Genomic DNA, 22,088 nt, shown 5'->3' on the forward strand with positions numbered 1-22,088 from the left:
CTCGCCGGGGACTTCCCAGATACTCGGTGGATAGTGCAAGACGCTCCATAGGTAACTTTAAAATATGTCAGCCGTATTTTGGATGCCGAATAATAGCTTCGTGGCACTCTTGGAGATAACACCAAAAATCAAGAACGTGTTTGTGGTCGTCACGGTAGAGATATTGTACGGCCTGGCCGCGGATCCACAACACCGCTTTCGTCCGAGCCCTGGTGTAGAACGTTTTATCCGATAGAAGAATCTTGTGTGTACCGATATGGAGTGGCGTCGCACGTAGCATATACGCTAAAATCTGACGCAAAACGTAGCACACCTGACCCGCGACCCTACGAATAATACGGTGTTCGCCCGAATTGGCTTCTTTGCATGCCAGGTCAGTGGTTAAATGTGCCAGGTGAATCTTCAAAGGCGTTCGTGTGTGATACTGTTGACAGCCACGTATCATACGGCTTGTGCGTCAGAGCCAAGTAAGAGCTGTTGTACCGTTCTCCACATCACTCACCACGGAGTGTTAGGATCTTTCGATTTCATCACGTTAGGCCGGAGACACCGTTGCATTTCACCGTAGAGTCGTTTCGCTCTCGCCAGAAGCCGGTTGGGGGTCACTTGGCGTATATAACTGTCTTCCAAATCGAATCAAAAATGTTCAAATGTGTGTGAAATCTTATGGGACTTAACTGCTACGGTCAACAGTCCCTAAGCTTACACACTACGTAAACTAAATTATCCTAAGGACAAACACACACACACCTATGCCCGAGGGAGGACTCGAACCTCCGCCGGGACCAGCCGCACAGTCCATGACTGCAGCGCCTGAGACCGCTCGGCTAATACCGCGCGGCCCAAATAGAATAGCGTAAGATGACTGAAGAAAGCTGGGAGGTCCAACATAATTGGCGGTTTTTTTTTCGGGGAAATGCTCTACCGATTGAGCTGCCCAAGCAAGATTCACAACCCGTCGTTACAGCTTTACTTCCGCCTGTACTTCAGCTCCTACCTTGCAGACCTCACAGAAATTCTCCCACAAAGAATTCAGAATTAGGATTCCTGAAGAAGTCAGTGAAATATTCATTCTAGAAAGAGCACTCAAGTAGTGAATCAGTGTGACTTGAGCAGTCCTGCAGTATGCCTAGCAAATCGTACCGTCCAATCAGTGAGTTTGAAAAAGGGCTCATTACTGGCATGAGAAAATGTGATGCATCAATCCAACCAACTGCTGCTCGTTTGGGACGAAGTGTTTCTGCAGCATGACGGGTGTGTGCAGAATGATCCTCGGAAGGCCATAGAACATGACGAGATGCGTCAGGTCGCACCACCCAGACCACACCCCGCTCCGTCTTCTCCCCCCCCCCCCCTGCCGGGAGAAGATCGACACCTCATCCGAATGGTATTATGACAAATTTTCGTCCTCCTCGTCCCTCGCGCAACAGTGGATCAGTATACCACGTCGTACACTGTCAGGGATGGTAGTCCACTGCCGTTTATTACGGCTTGGGTTATGTGCTCGACGTCCACTTCTCCACCTACCTTTGATGAACGTGCAGGAATATGCTAGACGACAATAGTATCTGGAACGATGTCAGTCGGTACGGTAATGGCATCAGATAGTGTTTCCGGACAAGTCCAAGTTCTGTTTATTGGAAAATGATGGCCACATTTTGATTCGCCGCAGACAGGGGGAGCAGCATCACAGTGACCGATTTCGCACGAGACGTACAGCGCCACCTCAGTGCCTTGTTTGTAATGTGCTATTGGGTACAACCACAAATGAGAGCTGGTGCGTGTCCATGGCACTGTGACCAGTGTGGCCTACGTGAATGACATCCTGCGAACCGTAGCCATACCCTTTTCGCACACCACCTCGGACGCCATTTTTAGCAAGACAATGCATGACCACATGTTATTACACCAACACGTGCCTTTTCGGCGACAAGGATGTCAGCCTTTTGCCGAGACGTGCCAGATCAGCAGATTTGTCGCCTATCGAAAATGTGTGGGACATGGTGAAACGACAGGTGGCGTTATGTAACCCAATGCCAGCCACCACAGAAGCAGGTGAATGTAGCACGGATGGCATGGATAGCAACACCGCAGAAAGCTATTCGAGATTTACACGCACGATGCCATCATACCTGGAACAAGTTATTAGGGCTCATGTTGGGCCTTGTGCCTACTAGGCAACAGGACACATGCTGAACCGAGGTTACTGAAATGCTAATCATTCTACAGAACACAATAATATATGTTTAATGTAGATATGAACGTCCAATCTCTCGTGGTTCAAGACGTTCTATTTTTTTTCTGAACAGGAGTGTAACATTTATTGGACCATCCAAGTTATTCATTGCATTTAGTATCCTTTGAGAGCAACGTGACCCAACTTAGATGTGGTTTTGAACCTTTGCGATTCAAATGAGGAAGTTTCTGTTACCGTAGACTTTTTATTTTTCTCTGGACTAAGTGAATCAGAGATTATGGATGAAAACTACTCATTACAAAGGCGGTAGAGAGGTACATTGACTTAAAACACTGTGTCGAAATGCATGAGAATTTTGTTTCCTTTAATATTTAGATATTTTTCTCCTCGAAATACGGTCACATAACATTTCGCTTCATGTGTGTACTTATTAAAGAAGACACAGATACCAAAATTTCAAAAATGCCGAAATGAAAATAAAATTGGTAATAGTGATAGCAATGCCAGTAACTTACAGAATTACGACAATGTTTGATATCTCATTCAGCAAAAATTCTACCGCGCTAAGAATAAGGAACAGGGGACTGCAATAAAAAAATTCAGAGAGAACTGAACGAACAGATCGGCTTCAGAAGGGGCAAAGATACAAGAGATGTAGCTTTACTGTTAGGAATAATTGGGGAAAGAATACTGGAACAGGTAGGGAAGTTCATGCAGTATGTGTAGACCTGGAAAAATGCAAAGAGTTCAATAGAAGACCTGAAGAAGTTCGGCATTAACATGAAATAAAAGAGGTTAATAAGCAATCTTTATACCACACAACGAGTAAAAGTAACACTACAGACTACACAAGGATTTACAAGCAGGAATGGGGTGAGAAAAGACTTTTTTTTTTTTGCCTACGCAGTTCCACAACTGTTTCGATGATAAGGCTAAAAGCTGCCTCCAACAACAGTGTAGTACCACAGTAGAATAAACAATAATAAAATGTATAAATTGACGTGATGTTACTGACTGCAAATGAAAGGATAATTAACAATACGTTAACAGAACTGAACACTAGCTGTGAGGAACATAGAATGAAGATAGTTGTCTACAAGATTAATGATTTTATGTGGCAATCAAGGAAGTGAAAAAAAAGTTGTTTCAAATGGCTCTGAGCACTATGGAACTTAACTTATTGTGTCATCAGTCCCCTAGAACTTAGAACTACTTAAACCTAACTAACCTAAGGACATCACACACATCCATGCCCGAGGCACGATTCGAACCTGCGACCGTAGCGGTCGCGCAGTCCCACACTGAAGTGCCTAGAGCCGCTCGGCCACACGGCCGGCAGGAAGTTAAAAGTTAAAATTTGTGATGAGTTCGTGGAACGAGCTTAAAACTTCTGGTATGTAGGACATAAATTACACGTAACATAACGTGTAATGAAGGAAAAAAGAAATACAGCTCTTGTAAGACTAATATTTTACAGAAGGAAGAGTTTATTCTGTGGTCCATTAAGTTATTATTGAAAAGATTAGTATAGTATTTTGTGCTGAATTTCCCCCTGTATTTTGCCAAAACATGGGCACTGCGACGGATAGAGAGGAAATACTTGGAGACTTTTGGCATGTGTATCAGTAAAAAATGGAAGGTGAGATATTACTTACTTACCTACTTACTTACTTACTCACTGGTCATACCGGACTCGAGAGTCCATTACCGCAGCAACATATTTTCACCATCTGTCCCTGTCTTGGGCTATTTCCTTCCATTCACCTTCAATAGCTAGGCTCCTCAAATCAGCCTTCACATTGTCCTCCCATCTACGCCTCGGTCTCCCCACAGGACGTTTTCCCTCTAGGTGCCCTACCAGTACTCTGCACGCTGCCCTGCCCTCATCCATTCGAGCTACGTGACCCGCCCTTCGCAGCCTACGTGATTTAATAATACTGATTATGTCAGGGCTTGAATAGAGTTCGTGAATCTCTTCGTTATGCAGTTTTCGCCACTCTCCGCTAATGTCATCCCTTTTTGCTCCGAAAATTTTCCTCAAAATTTTGTTTTCAAATACTCGAAACGGCTTTTCATTTTGCACTATGAGAGACCAAGTCTCACACCCATACAGCATAACTGGTAGAATAATAGTTTTTTATATTCTAATCTTTAAATTCCTAGACAATATCCGTGATGAAAGTGATCTTTTCAGTGAGAAGTAGCACGCATTTCCCGCCCGTAATCTCTTCTTCGGTTCGGATTCAATCTCATTTCTCGAAGTGATGTCCACGCCTAGATACTTAAATGTGTTCACTTTTTCAAACTGCATGTCTCCATCTGCTAACGTTTCCTGATCTATTGCTGTTGGCATTCCAGTAGTAATAAGGTATTTAGTTTTGTCTTCACTTATCCTTAGACCTACATCATCACTAGCCTTGATTAACGGATTCGCATTTGCTGTTACAGATTCTTTCCTATCGTTAATGATGTTTAGATCATCTGCATGCCATAATATCTTAATATTTCCATTTAACTCCACACCCTCTGAATTATCTGCTGCCATTAGTACAATGTATTCTATGACTAAATTAAAAAGTAGCGGAGACAGGGCATCTCTCTGCTTAAGTCCGTTCTTTATTAGAAATTTTTATGACTCCAATTTCCCCACGCGTACTCTACCTTTTGTGTTTTTCAAGCTCGCTTTTATAAGTCTAACATACTTCTTTGGTATTCCAAGTTCCAAAGAATTCTGTAGAATTTTCACTGCAATACTGAATCATATGCTTTTGTAAAATCTATGAAAAGATTATGAACTGGTTTTATTGTATTCCCATTTCTTTTCCAAAATTTACGCAGCGTGAATATTTGGTCTATGGTTGATCTGTTCCTCCGAAAGCCGGATTGGTAATCCCCCACAATTTCATCTGCATATGACGTAAGCCTGCTTAGCAGAATATTCGAGAAAATTTTGGAACATACTGGTAATGGCGATATCCCTCTATAAATACACTCATGGAAATTGATATAAGAACACCGTCAATTCATTGTCCCAGGATGGGGAAACTTTATTGACACATTCCTGGGGTCAGATACATCACATGATCACACTGACAGAACCACAGGCACATAGACACAGGCAACAGAGCATGCACAATGTCGGCACTAGTACAGTGTATATCCACCTTTCGCAGCAATGCAGGCTGCTATTCTCCCATGGAGACGATCGTAGAGATGCTGGATGTAGTCCTGTGGAACGGCTTGCCATGCCATTTCCACCTGGCGCCTCAGTTGGACCAGCGTTCGTGCTGGACGTGCAGACCGCGTGAGACGACGCTTCATCCAGTCCCAAACATGCTCAATGGGGGATAGATCCGGAGATCTTGCTGGCCAGGGTAGTTGACTTACACCTTCTAGAGCACGTTGGGTGGCACGGGATACATGTGGACGTGCATTGTCCTGTTGGAACAGCAAGTTCCCTTGCCGGTCTAGGAATGGTAGAACGATGGGTTCGATGACGGTTTGGATGTACCGTGCACTATTCAGTGTCCCCTCGACGATCACCAGTGGTGTACGGCCAGTGTAGGAGATCGCTCCCCACACCATGATGCCGGGTGTTGGCCCTGTGTGCCTCGGTCGTATGCAGTCCTGATTGTGGCGCTCACCTGCACGGCGCCAAACACGCATACGACCATCATTGGCACCAAGGCAGAAGCGACTCTCATCGCTGAAGACGACACGTCTCCATTCGTCCCTCCATTCACGCCTGTCGCGACACCACTGGAGGTGGGCTGCACGATGTTGGGGCGTGAGCGGAAGACGGTTTAACGGTGTGCGGGACCGTAGCCCAGCTTCATGGAGACGGTTGCGAATGGTCCTCGCCGATACCCCAGGAGCAACAGTGTCCCTAATTTGCTGGGAAGTGGCGGTGCGATCCCCTACGGCACTGCGTAGGATCCTACGGTCTTGGCGTGCATCCGTGCGTCGCTGCGGTCCGGTCCCAGGTCGACGGGCACGTGCACCTTCCGCCGACCACTGGCGACAACATCGATGTACTGTGGAGACCTCACGCCCCACGTGTTGAGCAATTCGGCGGTACGTCCACCCGGCCTCCCGCATGCCCACTATACGCCCTCGCTCAAAGTCCGTCAACTGCACATACGGTTCACGTCCACGCTGTCGCGGCATGCTACCAGTGTTAAAGACTGCGATGGAGCTCCGTATGCCACGGCAAACTGGCTGACACTGACGGCGGCGGTGCACAAATGCTGCGCAGCTAGCGCCATTCGACGGCCAATACCGCGGTTCCTGGTGTGTCCGCTGTGCCGTGCGTGTGACCATTGCTTGGACAGCCCTCTCGCAGTGTCCGGAGCAAGTGTGGTGGGTCTGACACACCGGTGTCAATGTGTTCTTTTTTACATTTCCAGGAGTGTACTACAATCCATTTTGTCACCTTTCTTAAAAATTGTTATCAGAATCGACTCCTGCCATTCTTCAGGTATAATCTCCGAGTTCCATACTTTAGTTATCACTTTGTGAACTACTTCCACCAATTTCTGTCCCCCCATTTTTAACTAATTTTGCAGTTATGCTATCTGCTCCTGGTGCTTTATGGTTTTTCAATTTGTCAATTGCATCTCTTACTTCCTTTAACGTTGGCTCAGGTATCTGGGGTTTTGCTGTATGTATTTCGTACGCCTGCTCATTTCCTGCTTCCTGGTGTACATTTAATAGATGCTCAAAATACGCCCTCCATTTACTTAATATAGCACTGGGGTCTTTCAGTATTCCCCCAGCATCCCCTCGAAGTGCATTTGTCCTAGCCTTGAAGCCCTTCCTATACCCATTTATGTCTAGGTAGAGTTCCCTAGTGTTTTTTGTTTTCCTGTTTGTTTCCATTTTTGTAATTTTATTGTTCAAATAACCCCTCTTCTTTGCCCGTAGCCTACTACCAACTTCCCTTCTGAAGTTCAAGAACTCCTCTAGTTTCCTGTCACCCAGTCTATCCCAATCTAATCGCGCTTTTCTCCTTTCCTCTACCAATTTCTTACATTCCTCATCAAACCACGGTTTCCTCCTGTTCTTCTTAATTGTACCTATTGCGACTTTCGCTGCCTCTTTGATATTATTCCTCACAGTGATCCAATGGTTATTTCCATCCTCGTCTTGAGCTTCGTGTGTCCTGAAAGCATCAAACCTATTTGAAATTTCTATCATATACCTTCTTCTAAAGTTTTCGTCATTGAGCTTGTCAGTGTCGAACCTAACAAGTTTTGCATTGTGACACCTTGATGTTTCTGTAGATAGCTGTTTGTGAACTTTGGCAACTACAAGAAAATGATCAGTATCGCAGTCTGACCCCCCCTGAAAGTCCTAACATTTTCTGTGCTAGTGTGCCATCTTCTGTCTACAAGAACATGATTAATTTAGTTTCGGGTGTGTCCATTCGGAGAGACTCAAGTTGCTTTATGAATGTCCTGCATTTTGAAATATGTGCTCTCAACAATCATGTCTTTTGAAACAGCAAAATTAACCAGTCTTGTGCCATAATCACTCGGAATGTTATGCAAAGGTGAGATATGGGTAGGTAAATTACGGAACTAGGTTATTTTACGAAAATGAACGACAAAAGACAAATAGAGGAAATAATGAAGAGGTTTAAAAGAAATTGGGTAGGACACTGGATGAGAGGAGACTGCATAGCACTGGATGCACTGGAAGGTATGGTGATGGATAGAGGACCAGAGTCAGAAGGAGATTACGGTTAACTGACATCAAGATGCATTCATCAGATTCACATACGAAAAGGATAGTGGAATACCGAGATAGCTGAAGAGTGATGAGCCTGTAGTGATGGACCCGCCTGATGCGCTTGACACACCGTCATCATTATCAGCCGCCCGAAGTGGCGGCGCGGTTAGAGGCGTCATGTCACGGATTGCGTGGCCAGTGATTCCGAAGGTTCGAGTCCTCCCTCGGGCATGGGTGTGTGTATTGTCTTTAGAGTAGGTTAGTTTAAGTAGGGTGTAAGTCTAGGAACCGGTGACCTCAGCAGTTTGGTCCCTTAGGGAATCACACTCACTTGAACATCTGAACATCGTTATTACTGTCATCATCACTGGCAATGTACAATTCAGCGTAAGATTTTACTTCATTTTACAAATCTCATATAGTACTATTTATGGGCAAAACCACTTGCTTTTACCGCCATGGCCTGAGCAAACTAAAGGAATCTTGCAACGATTTTTACCTATTTCTATATCATTTCTTACCACAACACAACTGAGTGACGTAGGCATGGTTTTTAAGGAACAAATGAATAATACGAATATGTGGAAATTTGTAGATTAGTAACATGAGTAGATGCACATCAATATTACGTAGATTGAAAGCCCAAGTTCCTTGGCCAGATACAAGCGAACCTTGAATTTAGACTACAAGCTGAAAATAATCCTTCGAAACCAATGTTAAAGAAAATAATTTCTTTCGGTATCTCGGAACGCCGTCGCTCATAAAGTACAATCGCCTCTGGAAAACGACAGCTGTTTCCGCTTGCTCTAAATAATAGATGGCTAACTGAATTGAGATACCCTTTTGCTACTTCTTCGATCATGAAAGAAGACTTTCTTGTGGAGGGTTGTCCAATAAGGAGAGGTTGGCGCTTACGAGGTATTTGACAGAGGGAAGATTAATGCTGCGGCTGCTTCGACCACAACAAAAACGCACAAGAAGCGGCGAGATAAACGAGAGTTCTACCTGGTCTGATGTAGCAACCAAGAGGCGGCGCATGGGAGAGGCATAGAATGGTCATATGAGTGCAGAAAAGAATGTGCAATGATTTTGAAATACAGCGCCAAATCGTCTGCAGATTCGCATGACAGCTGCATTGGCGCAGTCAGTTCGTTTGTATGTTTATTTTTGTTGTTTTTCAATAGAGAAAAATCACTGTATCGTGAAAATACACTATTTTGTCAAAGATATCGAACCAAGCACATCGTGCATCCGCTTTGGGGTTAATAAAAGGTTTCTAGTTTCATGGCATATTTTATGGTTCGAATGTACTAAAAGATTATTTCGCATATTTGTTTACGTAATTTTAGTTGCATTTGTACAGACAAAAATTCACAAGAGACTAGCCCAAATTTAAAACGCTTAATTCAGTTTTCTATTATGTGAGCTGAAAAACAAAAAGAAACAGTAAAACGGCTCTTACTCGGTTAAAATTAGCTCGAATTCCTTACTTGTATACAGAAACTATAGATTGGAAATTATCAATTTCTCGGGAATTCGTGCTTGCATAAGGATGCTGATATCGGTATAATCAAATAAATCTAGTAAAAATTAATAACTTATATACTTTACCGAGCGAGGTGGCGCAGTGGTTAGACACTGGACTCGCATTCGGGAGGACGACGGTTCAATCCCGCGTCCGGCCATCCAGATTTAGGTTTTCCGTGATTTCCCGAAATCGCTCCAGACAAATGCCGGGATGGTTCCTTTGAAAGGTCACGGCCGCCTTCCGTCCCCGTCCCTCCCTAATCCGACGAGACCGATGACCTCGCTGTCTGGTCTACTTCCCCAAACAACCCAACTTATTTACTTTACATAATAGTGAATCTAATTCGAAAAATGTTCAGAAATGAATTTCTCAGTAGCAGAACTATAATCACTATAATGGAGACGTAAATCCACAAACTGTCGCTCTGATGAAACGTCGGCTGAGACTTTAAAGATCGCCCTGAAAATTTTATTTCAATATGGTTGGCGTTTGTTTCGAGAAAGTAAATGGGAAACGGGCGTCGCTGCAGGTAGTAACAGACGTGCACCACGTACGGTATGAATCCAGAAGGGCAGTGGTTGTGAAAAAAAAAACTAAATAAAGAACGCCTGTCATACGCGACAAGATTTATGTATGTGTTAGGCTTCAATACGTTCATTTCTTATCGGATAACTAGAAGACTGCCTCGACCAAGTTTTCCACAGTTGAAAACGTAGAATTTTTTTTCCAAATATTCACTCATCTTTCTTGGGGCAGTATGGAGATTTAATGCGCCCCACCGCGGTAACTACAGCTATATCATCAACGTGAGGACTTAATAACTCCTGGCCTCATCAACTGTTAAATCGTCTACTGCCCGTCGACCTCGAACATGCACTCCTCAGAAACTGACTTAAGACAAATGACGGTCAGTTCGTATGAAAGGCTGTGTGGTTTATGGAGATTAGCAAGGGAAACACGTGACTCTATGTTAGGCAAGTTGTATTAGAGCTAATACATCACGGAACCACCAAAGGCTGTTGTAATGAATATTTATTCACATACAGCAAGTTTCAGACAAATAACTGTTTTCAAGGAACGGATTAGCCTTCCAACCCAGTTTAATTCCACGAAAAATTTCAGGTTTCAAATCTGCTTTTGTGTTAATTAACTGCCCCAGATAAACGTATTCTGTAACATTATTTAGGATTTTGCTGTTTAGTGTTACTTGTCCTGCAGCTACCCACTTATTATACAGAAACTTAGTTTTAGAGTGATTTAAAGTAGAACGTCCTGACAACGATCTGTTAATTCTTTTATAGAGGACTGCATTTCCATCTTACTATTAGCTAGGACCACTATATCGTCAGCAAATCTCAGGTTGGTGAGCCTTTTACCATTTATTCTTATTCCTCTGTTGTTCCAAACAATTTTGGACTGTGAAATACACGTTGTGATTCATTTTCTCAGTGCTAAAAGAGTGAAAGCGACTGAATGAAATTCCTCCACACATCAGTGAAGTGTACGGAGAAAGCATTAACAGCGATGACATAGTACTGAAATGAGTGAGTGCTTTCAAAGACAGCCGTACGAATCTGCATGATGAGAAAAGATGTGGACGACCTTCATCCTTTATTGACAATTTCGTGCAGAAAGCTGATGAAAAAGTGGAAGAGCACTTTAAGATTTCAATTTGAAGAGTTTCCTCGAGTGTCAGGAACTGTGCCCTATGAAATTGTTACCTAATCGGTTGGCAGATTTCTAGGAGGATGGTATTCAAAAGCTGGTTGCATGACACGATACCTGCCTTGATTGGTGGAAGTTATTCATAAAAATAAATTAAAACACAGGGTCTCACGTGAAAATAAAATTACTAAGAAAATTCTAATTGTTTCATTTTTATTACAAAACGGTGTTTACTTAGAAAACAGGCGTCATATGTTTCCGTACCTAATCTATAACCGGTACGCTACATCACCTGCAGACGAAACAGCTTTGGAATTGTCTGTTACAGCAAGTGAGAATAATGGGAAGAGAAATAATGGTCCCAGTACAAAAACCCGAGGAACGCACCTTCTTTATAAATTTTGATGTTTCGCTTTTTTGTGTCTGTTGAAACGAGTCCAGGCATCACAAAACCCTAAACTCTGCTCAACTCCAGCACCTGGCTCGGTTCGGTACACGAGTTGGCGATTCTACGACTGTCATTATGCGCCGGCAGTCATCGTAATAATCTCCGGGCCGCCCGCATCTGCAGCCGCGCCACGTAGCGACCAGCGAGGCAACTAATAAGGGCGGAGCTTATCTGGCCGATACGGCGACAGATAGAGCACGCTGGAGGCAGCCCACCGCCACACCGGAACACACCTCGCGCTCTGCGCGGAACAGCAAGCTGCCCAGCTGGACGGGATAATCCTCGGCGGACACCAGAGTCCAGCCGGAGGCGCGTGGGCGCACATTCTAATGAGCTCTGCGACAGACGACTTCGGTGTGCACCGCCGTTTCTGTATCTGGACAAACAGGATTGCCCTGCAAACACATAGCTAATCGAAACACTTCCACAAGTGAAGCAGTTGGCGCTCTCGTGGCATTGTAAACAGGAGACGTGGAGGTTTGCTGTTGAAGAGACAGTGTAGTCTGTATTACTGCATCCTAGAACACATGCACCACTTAGAATTATGTAACATGTACTACTTTCAACTAGCAACTGAATTTTTAAAACAAATCTCACACGACAAGAGTTTCCAATGAGTATCACAGCTAGCTTTTATCTTTTTTCATAAAAAAAGAACGACTTAGCACCGAGGAATATTCCGAGTTGGAAGGCAATATCGGGCATGGTTCTGTCCAGTTGGCTTGTTAGATGGTCAAAATCCGTGGCTAGTTGGAGAGTCTTGCTCATAATGGTCCAAATATTTTAAATTCTGGGGCCGGCCGGTGTGGCCGAGCGGTTCTAGGCGCTACAGTCTGGAACTGCGCGACCGCTATGATCACAGGTTCGAATCTTGTCTCGGGCATGGTTGTGTGAGATGTCCTTAGGTTATCTGATTTGATCCATTATAAATGGTTTTTGAAAGCCTGCGACTGTAGATATAATAGGTTTGTTTATAAATAAATAAATCTTCTGCTACCAGTCACGATTTTCTTTATTTTACTATTCGCACGACGCGTTTCGAGAAATAATTCCCATTTTCAAGTGCGTTTTTTTGATGTGTGTTAAGCCGTTTCTTTTGATGTTGTCAGTGTGTGTGAGTCTGCTTAATTTTGTTGACTTTTACTGTAATACATAAGAAACCCGATTTATAGAAGGGTATCAATTCTTTCTGTGAGGTTAGTGGCTAAAGTTTGAGAACAAATTGTACTTACAGTTTTCTAATGGTCCATTTGTATAGAGAGTCACACACACTTAACATCACACACAACTTGTACATTTTACACATCGAAAATATCTTATATAAACAAAACAGTTACAAAGATCTTCGTATAGGTAGTTCACAGAGATAACATTAGTGGTCTTCTACAGATTATGATATGTTTTTGTACAGAGGTTAATTTATCTTTACAATTTGGCTCACGAATTACTTATACTGATCTTACAATTGTGCTTATTTCTATGTTTTACTATTTTTATTTAAGTATATTATCGAAACATCTGAAGAAATTCACTGATTCACTTTTAAGTTTTTCATTTAATATTTTATCTTCATATTTTCTGTAATGTGAATATATCTCCAGTACTTCAAGCAAATCCATTTTATGTCCTTTATTTAGTCGGTGGAGTACTTTGACATTTTGCTCTATTTTTCCAAATGGGTGTCCTGTATTATATATGTGTGTTGCTATTGCTGATGTAGTGTGTTTGTTGTGTGTGTATGCTCTAATGTGCTCTGTGTACCTGGTGTTGATATTTCGGCCTGTTTGTCTTATGTAGAACTTGGAGCATTCCTGGCATCTTACCTTTATATCCCAGAGTCTGAATATGGATCATGAATACACTTTCTATTATGTATTAGTTTTTGGTGTAGTTTATTGGATGTAGAAAACCCAATTTTTACTCTGTGATTTTTAAAAATATTTGCAATCTTCTGTGATACATTGTTTATGTATGGAATGCTAGATATATATTTGTTTTCCTCTTTTTCTTCTCTGGTGCAGTTTGTACCTGGGTTTCTCTTCACTTTGTCTAAGATTGTGTCAACCATGGAAGCATTGTAACCATTGGCAACTGCAATCTTCTTCACTGTGTTTATTTATTGTTGCATATTTTCTTGGTTCAATGGTATTTTTGTTGCCCTTGCAGCATTGACCTGTAAGCTGCCTGTTTATGAATATTTGGGTGACATGAGGTTGCAGGGATTGTGGTGTCAGTCATTGTGTTTTTCCTATAAATTTTGAATGTGCATATGTTGTTATGTCTTGTAATATTTAGGTCCGGAAAGTTGATACTTTTATTTTGCTCATGTTCCACTGTAAATTTGATTTTCTCAATTAGATTATTGAAATGATTAAGAATGTCTGTGATGTCTTTGGTATCTCCTTTCACTAACAGTAGTGTGTCATCTACATATCTCCTATTAAATTCTATTTTCCTTAGGCAAGGTTCTTGGCTGTCAAATAATTTTTGTTCTAAGTGATTTATGTATATGTCAGCTATGGTACCGGATATACATGATCCCATTGCTAGGCCATCTGGTTGCTTATAAATGTTATCATTAAAGGTAAAGTAGTTGTAACTTAGGGTTAGCTGAAGGAGTTCCATAAATTCGGCAATCTCTGTGTATGAAAGTTTCTTGTGTTGCATAAGGTTCTTTTGTATTACTGTTAGAGCTTCTTGTATGGGTATGTTTGAATAAAGGTTGGTGATGTCAAGTGATATGAACTGTGCATCTTGGGGGAGCTTTCTGGTTCTTAGTTCTTTGGCTAGAATCATGCTGTTTTTTATGAAAAATGTTGTTTTATATGTATAATTTTTCACCAGTATGTTATTCAGTTTTTGAGACAGTTTGTATGCTAAGCTGTTTATGGAGTTGACCACGGGACGTATCGGATATCCATTTTTGTGTATTTTTGGCTGTGCTCTTAGGTGTGGTGCTTTTGGATTCATACATGTAAGGTATTTCTTTTCAGGTTCTGTCAACAGGAAATGTGTGTTCTTTAATTGTTCCTTAATTGAACTCTACCTTTAATGACAACATTTATAAGCAACCAGATGGCCTAGCAATGGGATCATGTATATCCGGTACCATAGCTGACATATACATATATCACTTAGAACAAAATTTATTTGACAGCCAAGAACCTTGCCTAAGAAAAATAGAATTTAATAGGAGATATGTAGATGACACACTACTGTTAGTGAAAGGAGATAACAAAGACATCACAGACATTCTTAATCATTTCAATAATCTAAATGAGAAAATCAAATTTACAGTGGAACATGAGCAAAATAAAAGTATCAACATTCTGGACCTAAATATTACAAGAGACAACAACACAGGCACATTCAAAATTTATAGGAAAATCACAATGACTGACGCCACAATCCCTGCAACCTCATGTCACCCAAATATTCATAAACAGGCAGCTTACAGGTCAGTGCTGCAAGGGCAACAAAAATACCATTGAACCAAGAAAATATGCAACAATAAATAAACACAGTGAAGAAGATTGCAGTTGCCAATGGTTACAATGCTTCCATGGTTGACACAATCTTAGACAAAGTGAAGAGAAACCCTGGTACAAACTGCACCAGAGAAGAAAAAGAGGAAAACAAATATATATCTAGCATTCCATACATAAACAATGTATCACAGAAGATTGCAAATATTTTTAAAAATCACTGGGTAAATATTGAGTTTTCTGCATCCAATAAACTACACCAAAAACTAATACATAATAGAAAGTGTAATCATGATCCATATTCAGACTCTGGAATGTACAAGGTAAGATGCCAGGAATGCTCCAAGTTCTACATAGGACAAACAGGCCGAAATATCAACACCAGGTACACAGAGCACATTAGAGCATACACACTAAACAAACACACTACATCAGCAATAGCAACAATCATAAATAATACAGGACACCCATTTGGAAAAATAGAGCAAAATGTCAAAGTACTCCACCGACTAAATAAAGGACATAATATGGATTTGCTTGAAGAACTGGAGATATATTCACATTACAGAAAATATGAAGATAAAATATTAAATGAAAAACTTGAAAGTGAATCAGTGAATTTCTTCAGATGTTTCGATAATATACTTAAATAAAAATAGTATAACAGAAATAAGCACAATTGTAAAATCAGTATAAGTAATTCATGAGCCAAATTGTAAAGATAAATTAACCTCTGTACAAAAACATATAATAATCTGTAGAAGACCTCTAATATTATCTCTATGAACTACCTATACGAAGATCTTTGTAACTGTTTTGTTTATATAAGATATTTTCGATGTGTAAAATGTTCAAGTTGTGTGTGATGTTAAGTGTGTGTGACACTCTACACAAATGGACCATTAGAAAACTAAATACAAATTGTTCACAAACTTTAGCCGCTAACCTCACAGAAAGAATTGATACCCATCTAAAAATCGCGTTTCTTATGTATTACAGCAAAAGGCAACAAAATTAAGCAGACTCACACACACTGACAACATCAAAAGAAATGGCTTAACACACATCAAAAAAGCACACTTGAAAATGGGAATTATTTCTCGAAACGCGTCGTGCGAATAGTAAAATAAAGAAAATCGTGACTGGTCGCAGAAGATTTATTTATTTATAAACAAACCTATTGTCCTCAGGTTAGTTAAGTTTAAGTAGTTCTAAGTCCTAGGGGACCAATGACCTCGGAAGTTAAGTCCGATAGTACTCACAGCTATTTGAACTAAATTTTTTTCTAAATTGGGGAGAGATCCGGTGACCTTTCAGGCCACTGTAGGGTTTGACAAGGACGTACACATGCAGCAGAAACTCTTACCATGTGCGGATGTACAATTTCTGGCTGAAGTGTTAGCGTGGGATGGCTTTTCATGAAGGGCAACAAAACTCTGCGTACAATATCGTCGACGTACCACAGTACTTGCAGGGTGCAGCGGATGACAACCAAATGGGTCCTAATATGAAAAGAAACGGCACCTCAGGCCATCACTCTCGATTGTCACGCCGTATGGTTGGCGGCAGTGGTTCGTATATGAAGATCGTATCTTTTCTTTCAGACTTGTCGGAAAGAACGGTACCATCTTCATATATTTATGGTTAACAGGCCATTGGCGTTCTTCTTCTGTGCTGGACGCACAAGCATTGCCCGAACTCTTACGGGACTCGGTAAGATTGTCTGCCGCGAGTAATGAGTGTAATGGGCAGGGGCACTACGACCGTAGTGTGCGGATATTATGTTGGGAATGTGGGTCTCACGGGGAGCGTGCAAGGGATAAATCCCTGTAGTCGCACTATCCTCTGTGCCCTCGGTGGCTCAGATGGGTAGAGCGTCTGCCATGTAAGCAGGAGATCCCAGGTTCAAGTCCCGGTCGGGGCACACATTTTCAGCTGTCTCTGTTGAAGTATATCAACGCCTGTCGACAGCTTAGGATCTTTGTTTAATTATCATTTCAGTCAGATTGGTATCCCACCGCTGTCGGAGACATCTCCAGACACATCTTTGGCCTGGAATCTCTTTGGAGCAGAATTGTCTTCAGTGACGAGTCCCGCTTCGTACTGAGTCTCGATAACTAGCCTATACAGACAGTACATCGTTGGCTTTTATACGAATAGTTTACAATCTGTAGTCAATGTCTAACGGGGAACGGATAGGTATTGTCCAACAGAACTGCGGAAGGCTATCTGTAATGGGAATTAACTTCAAGAGGAGACGCAAGGGCAGCTCTAGATGTATGACACTTAGCATTACACTATTAGATGATGCACTTTCACAGGGCGTTTCCCTGGCGATTATGCTAACTGCAGTATTATTTCGATAAGTAACGCAGGTTTTTAGCAAAACATTGATCATCATTGCAATCTACATTCACGCATGAGTTTCGAGAAACTGCCTCCGGTTTCAGCTTCTTACTTACGTAGTTTCCTGGCTGTCCCGCGACCCTTACCACTTTGGGTATATATTGCAAAATTCTTTTACTCTATCTATCTTTTTGCGTTTGTTTACTTGTTCCCTCCTTTGCTACCTACATGTGTCGCTCTTTCCTGCTATTGCAAATATTTTTTATATTTTTTCCATTTTATCTTCAGTTTAATTCCATTAACTGATCTAAAGAATTCGATATCGGACGCGACTATTCGATTTATGTCTTCCTTGTTTGTATCCAAGCCCCAGAACTGTAATGTATCATTGGAACAGCTGGTATTTTACAGAGTTTCATTTGCGTTTCTTTAGTTGCATTTTTTTTAACGTTCAGTTTAGTGTTTCAAGGACCTCCAGAAATTTAGGTTTCTTGTTCATTATATCCTTATCAAAAGAAATGTCGTGCCCAGATAGCCAAAATGAACAGCAGGTATAAAAGACAACCCACCAGTTGCAGTCAACAGTGGTTTTCTAATAATCTTTAACATGCTCTCGACAGATTTAAATCCGTCTTCATCAGAAGGAAAAAAAAACTTCAAATTAGCAATTCATTCAGTAGGAGCTGTCTCCACATGAGAAGTCTCGGCAACGGTCTTTATGTCCATATGAAAAATAAAGGGCCTTAGAATCAAGGGGTTGTCACAAAAGTAAAATCAGCCACTTAAAATAACAGACTGTATTAGTAGCTACATGCCAGCCAAAATCACCACTTGTTGCGACTTGCTAGCTGTCTTTTATACATGTTGTTCTGTAAACGTTTCATAGTGCAGCAATGTTCTAATTATTGTAGTCCTTATCTAGTCTTACTCCTTTGTTGACTTTTATTTCCTCGTTTTAATAATGTCTTTTGTACACACTATCTGTACTAAAGCATCGAGGGACCTATATGACGCTTGCACTCTACAGGAGACGTTTCAATGAATTTTCAGAATGTCTCTGATGGAATCACAGTCCGTTATTCCTCAAGAGCCGAAACCAGAAGAGGTAGTAATGTTGGACGCACGTGACTGGAGCGAAGTCGACGTCATAACATATCCCAAAGGTTTTCCACTGTGCTCAAGTCGGGACTCTCAGCAGATCAGTCTGTTTCATGAACCTATTGCCTCACAGATGCCTTTTAATGACAGGCTTCAATGTAATGCTGATAAACTCATAGTCATTGAACTGTTCCTCTGCAGTACTCAGTACGCAGTACTGTAAAACGTTTACACATACCTCCGTAGCTACCTTTCTTTAACTGCAATAATATGACCTTACCCAGGCCATGAGAAGCAACCCCCAAACGTAACACCATCTTCTCCACACTTCGCTGTTAGTCCTACACATGTTGGCAGGTGACGTTCTTCAGGCATTCATAAGCCCAAACCCTCCCATCGGACTGCTAAGGCTACAACGTGATTCATCACTCCACACCCTCGTTTCCAGTCATCCAATGTCCAGTGGCACCGCTCTTCACGTCACCTGAAGCGTCTCTTAGTGCTGTCTACTTAAATATGTAAGAGAAGCTGTTTGAATACCGTCGTATGTTGCATTATGAACTCTGAATTATTGATTGATGATGACTATTTCGAATTTGCATCCATTCTCAAACCATCCGTCATCGTACGTATTAAATCACTTACAAAGACGAATGGTGTGAAAATGAACACGTCCTAGCCTAGCAACCATCAGTAGGTAAAGGAGACTTCCTAATGCAACTCACAACGATATTCTGACCATTTGTTTCCATGAAAGATGACGTTGCGAAACCATTTCATTTCCGGGATAATGAAGATCCGTAAATACTTAAATATGTATCTCATAAGGAGTTGCTCGCATATGGTACTCCATTATTTTTAACTCCCTAGGTACAGTCATTGAGCTTTTAGCACTCTGGCTTTGACGAGCTTTCTCTTCACTGATTTCCTGCAGTCTTTCCAACAACACTTATCAATGATCGACGGTCCTTGTCGGTTAGTACATAGGTCTGCTTGGTGTTGGATTACCTGTGATTGCTCCTTCACATTTCCAATTCTTCGTCACACCCTCAGCAAACGACTTAGGCGGTTTAACAACGACTGCAATGCCCTTGCTGTGTTTTTTACTCAGGTATCTTCTAAGGAGTACTCTAAGTGAGAAGTCAACGAGGTCTCCTGATCATTTCATGCTGGTATTTATAGATTTTCAGCACGCTAAAATTAGGTTTAGGTCAACCGGAACTATTCCTCATTTAGATAAAAAGTGAATCTAGCAACTCTGGCTGTTTCTATATCGAACTGATCATTCTCAGATTATTGCTTGCCTACTGACAACGCTACCCGCCTCGTTTATACCGGTGGGTCCACTTCTTCGTGACATCTAGTGGTCAATCCCGTACTACGAAATAGTGTCTGGAAACTTGTCATAGATAGTGTCTGCATTGACTGAAATGGGTAAAGGCTGTGACATTAACACCTTTGTTAGTTATAACACTTCTTACCTATTTTGTTCGATGTTCTTGTTAGGAACTAGCTGATTACCCAGCATTGTCCGGGTGTGTACATATTCCAGTTTCTATTAGTCCATCTCATCCTTTCCACTCGCTGTCTTTCCATCTCCTCGTCCCCTTTCCTCTCTCCGCGTTGTCATGCTCACCCTAATGGGAGACTGGCGGTTCGTACACACACAGCATTTCTTTCTGTATCGTAACTATTATGTGTACCAAATCTCGATGGAATCGTTTCAGAAGTTTGGGATGAGTTTTTAACCTTGGCTTTCCCCGTGTAAGCACATGCTGAATATATATCACAAATGCATAACATATTTTACACTTATTTGTACACAGATTTCACCTGTATCTGTAGAGAATTTCGCCCTGCAGCTTTGTTTACATGCAGCTCAACCGTTTATGACGTCGTATCTTCGGAACTATGTGCTGTAAAATGATATAATTCTGCAGGTACAACCAGTAGTACACGACAGGTGTTGTCAATAGAGTTAGTTCTAATAAGTTAGAGCGTCTTTCACGATGCAACCGTCTTCCACGCATCTCAGAGTCTGTGACGTCATATCTCGTGAAAATTGTGTCGCACAATGACATCTTTTTGTTGGTACATTCAGCGGAATATGTGTGAGACGTGGGACTTACGGAAAAGAGGAAAAGATGTGGACGGGGCCTAATCAGTTATCGTTGGTTGCACTGTAAACACGTACACTTTATTTAAGGAAATAATTTTTGAAAAATAATCATTTTAAGAATATCGAATGTAACACAAGCTACACTGACGGCTGAAGGCCTTATTACGAAAGCATTCATAATTATTTGTCGGCTGAAGGCCACAAGCAATAGGAATAATTTAAACAAAATATTATTTTTAAACAATTACAATCAGACCAAATAAAGAAGGCAGTGATCCACAGAAAGTGCTCCAAGGATCGACCTGAGAAAAGTCCCTACAGCTGAGGCAGCCAAATGTTATGCTCACTTAACGGGATGACATCTCAAACTAGGGACAGCTTAAACGCCAGCCAGCACACTCCCAAAATCCACCTGAGATGCGATAACCAATACGCCGATAGAATAACAGTTAACATCGTCAAATGACAAGCATTTAATTACACAAGTTGGTTCCACCAAATCGTAGTAAGCAGACAGGGTTAAGACACAACTGCCTATTCAAAATCTGACTACATGCACATGGAACCGCAAAAGACAATTTCACAAACAACTCAAACAATGCTAAAACAGTCACTATACAACAACAAGACGAATTGCAAGTAGACATGAACGCTAAGAACACAGAAACGGTCGAAAGACCAAAGTCGTCCACAGAGACGAGCGACTGAACGACCAACCAGAGGTCGTTGCCAATCATGTCAGGCAAGGGAAACGTCGGAGTATGAAATCGCCAACTGACAGCTTGATGGCATGAAGTCACTTCAACGGATGGCCACACACAAAAGTTAAAGTTGCACTACCCGAATATAACGATCCATTCAACTTAAACTCGCTGAATCCGGACCTCGACGTGGTCGTGCACTCTCGCCACCTCATCCTTCCATCGGGCAGTGCATATATCGCCAGCTCCCTCGGCGAGTACTGGCGCTGTCGGACCTCACTGCTTCTTTGTCCCAACTGAACTCCGACACACGACGACCCGGAAATACTAGAGGTCACTCCAAAGATAGTATCACAGTACTAACCGTCGATAAGCGCTACTGCTGCCACTCGCGGATAGAGAACGCTAGCATACGTAGTGGCGCAAGCGAACGCAAGGAGGAAACGAGACCTCACTATCCAAATTACACGATGTCAACCTAGCCACGGCACCAACGCGAGGCCGGCCGGTGTGGCCGTGCGAATCTAGGAGCTTCATTCTGGAACCGCGCTGTTGCTACGGTCGCAGGTTCGAATCCTGCCTCGAGCATGGATGTGTGTGATGTCCTTAGGTTAGTTAGATTTAAGTTCTAGGGGACTAATGACCACAGATGTTAAGTCCCATAGTGCTCAGAGCCATTTGAACCATTTTTGAACCATCGCGAGCCAGAGCACGGCTCGATGTGGATGCTGCCTGCAAAATATGTTACAAGTAGATTGAGATTTTCACTCT

At 42.0% G+C, this 22,088-nt stretch overlaps 1 protein-coding gene and 1 non-coding gene across 2 annotated transcripts in view; one reads left to right on the forward strand and one right to left on the reverse strand.

Moving 5' to 3' along the window:
• The window catches only part of LOC124616483 (irregular chiasm C-roughest protein), a 337,995-nt gene that overhangs the window by 272,896 nt on the left and 43,011 nt on the right, over nt 1–22,088 (reverse strand). The window lies entirely within an intron of this gene.
• Nucleotides 16,903–16,977, forward strand: Trnat-ugu. The gene has a single exon. It is a non-coding gene; the product is annotated as a tRNA-Thr (tRNA).

Source organism: Schistocerca americana, chromosome 5, assembly GCF_021461395.2.
Source record: "Schistocerca americana isolate TAMUIC-IGC-003095 chromosome 5, iqSchAmer2.1, whole genome shotgun sequence".
Classification (NCBI taxonomy): Eukaryota; Metazoa; Arthropoda; class Insecta; order Orthoptera; family Acrididae; genus Schistocerca; species Schistocerca americana.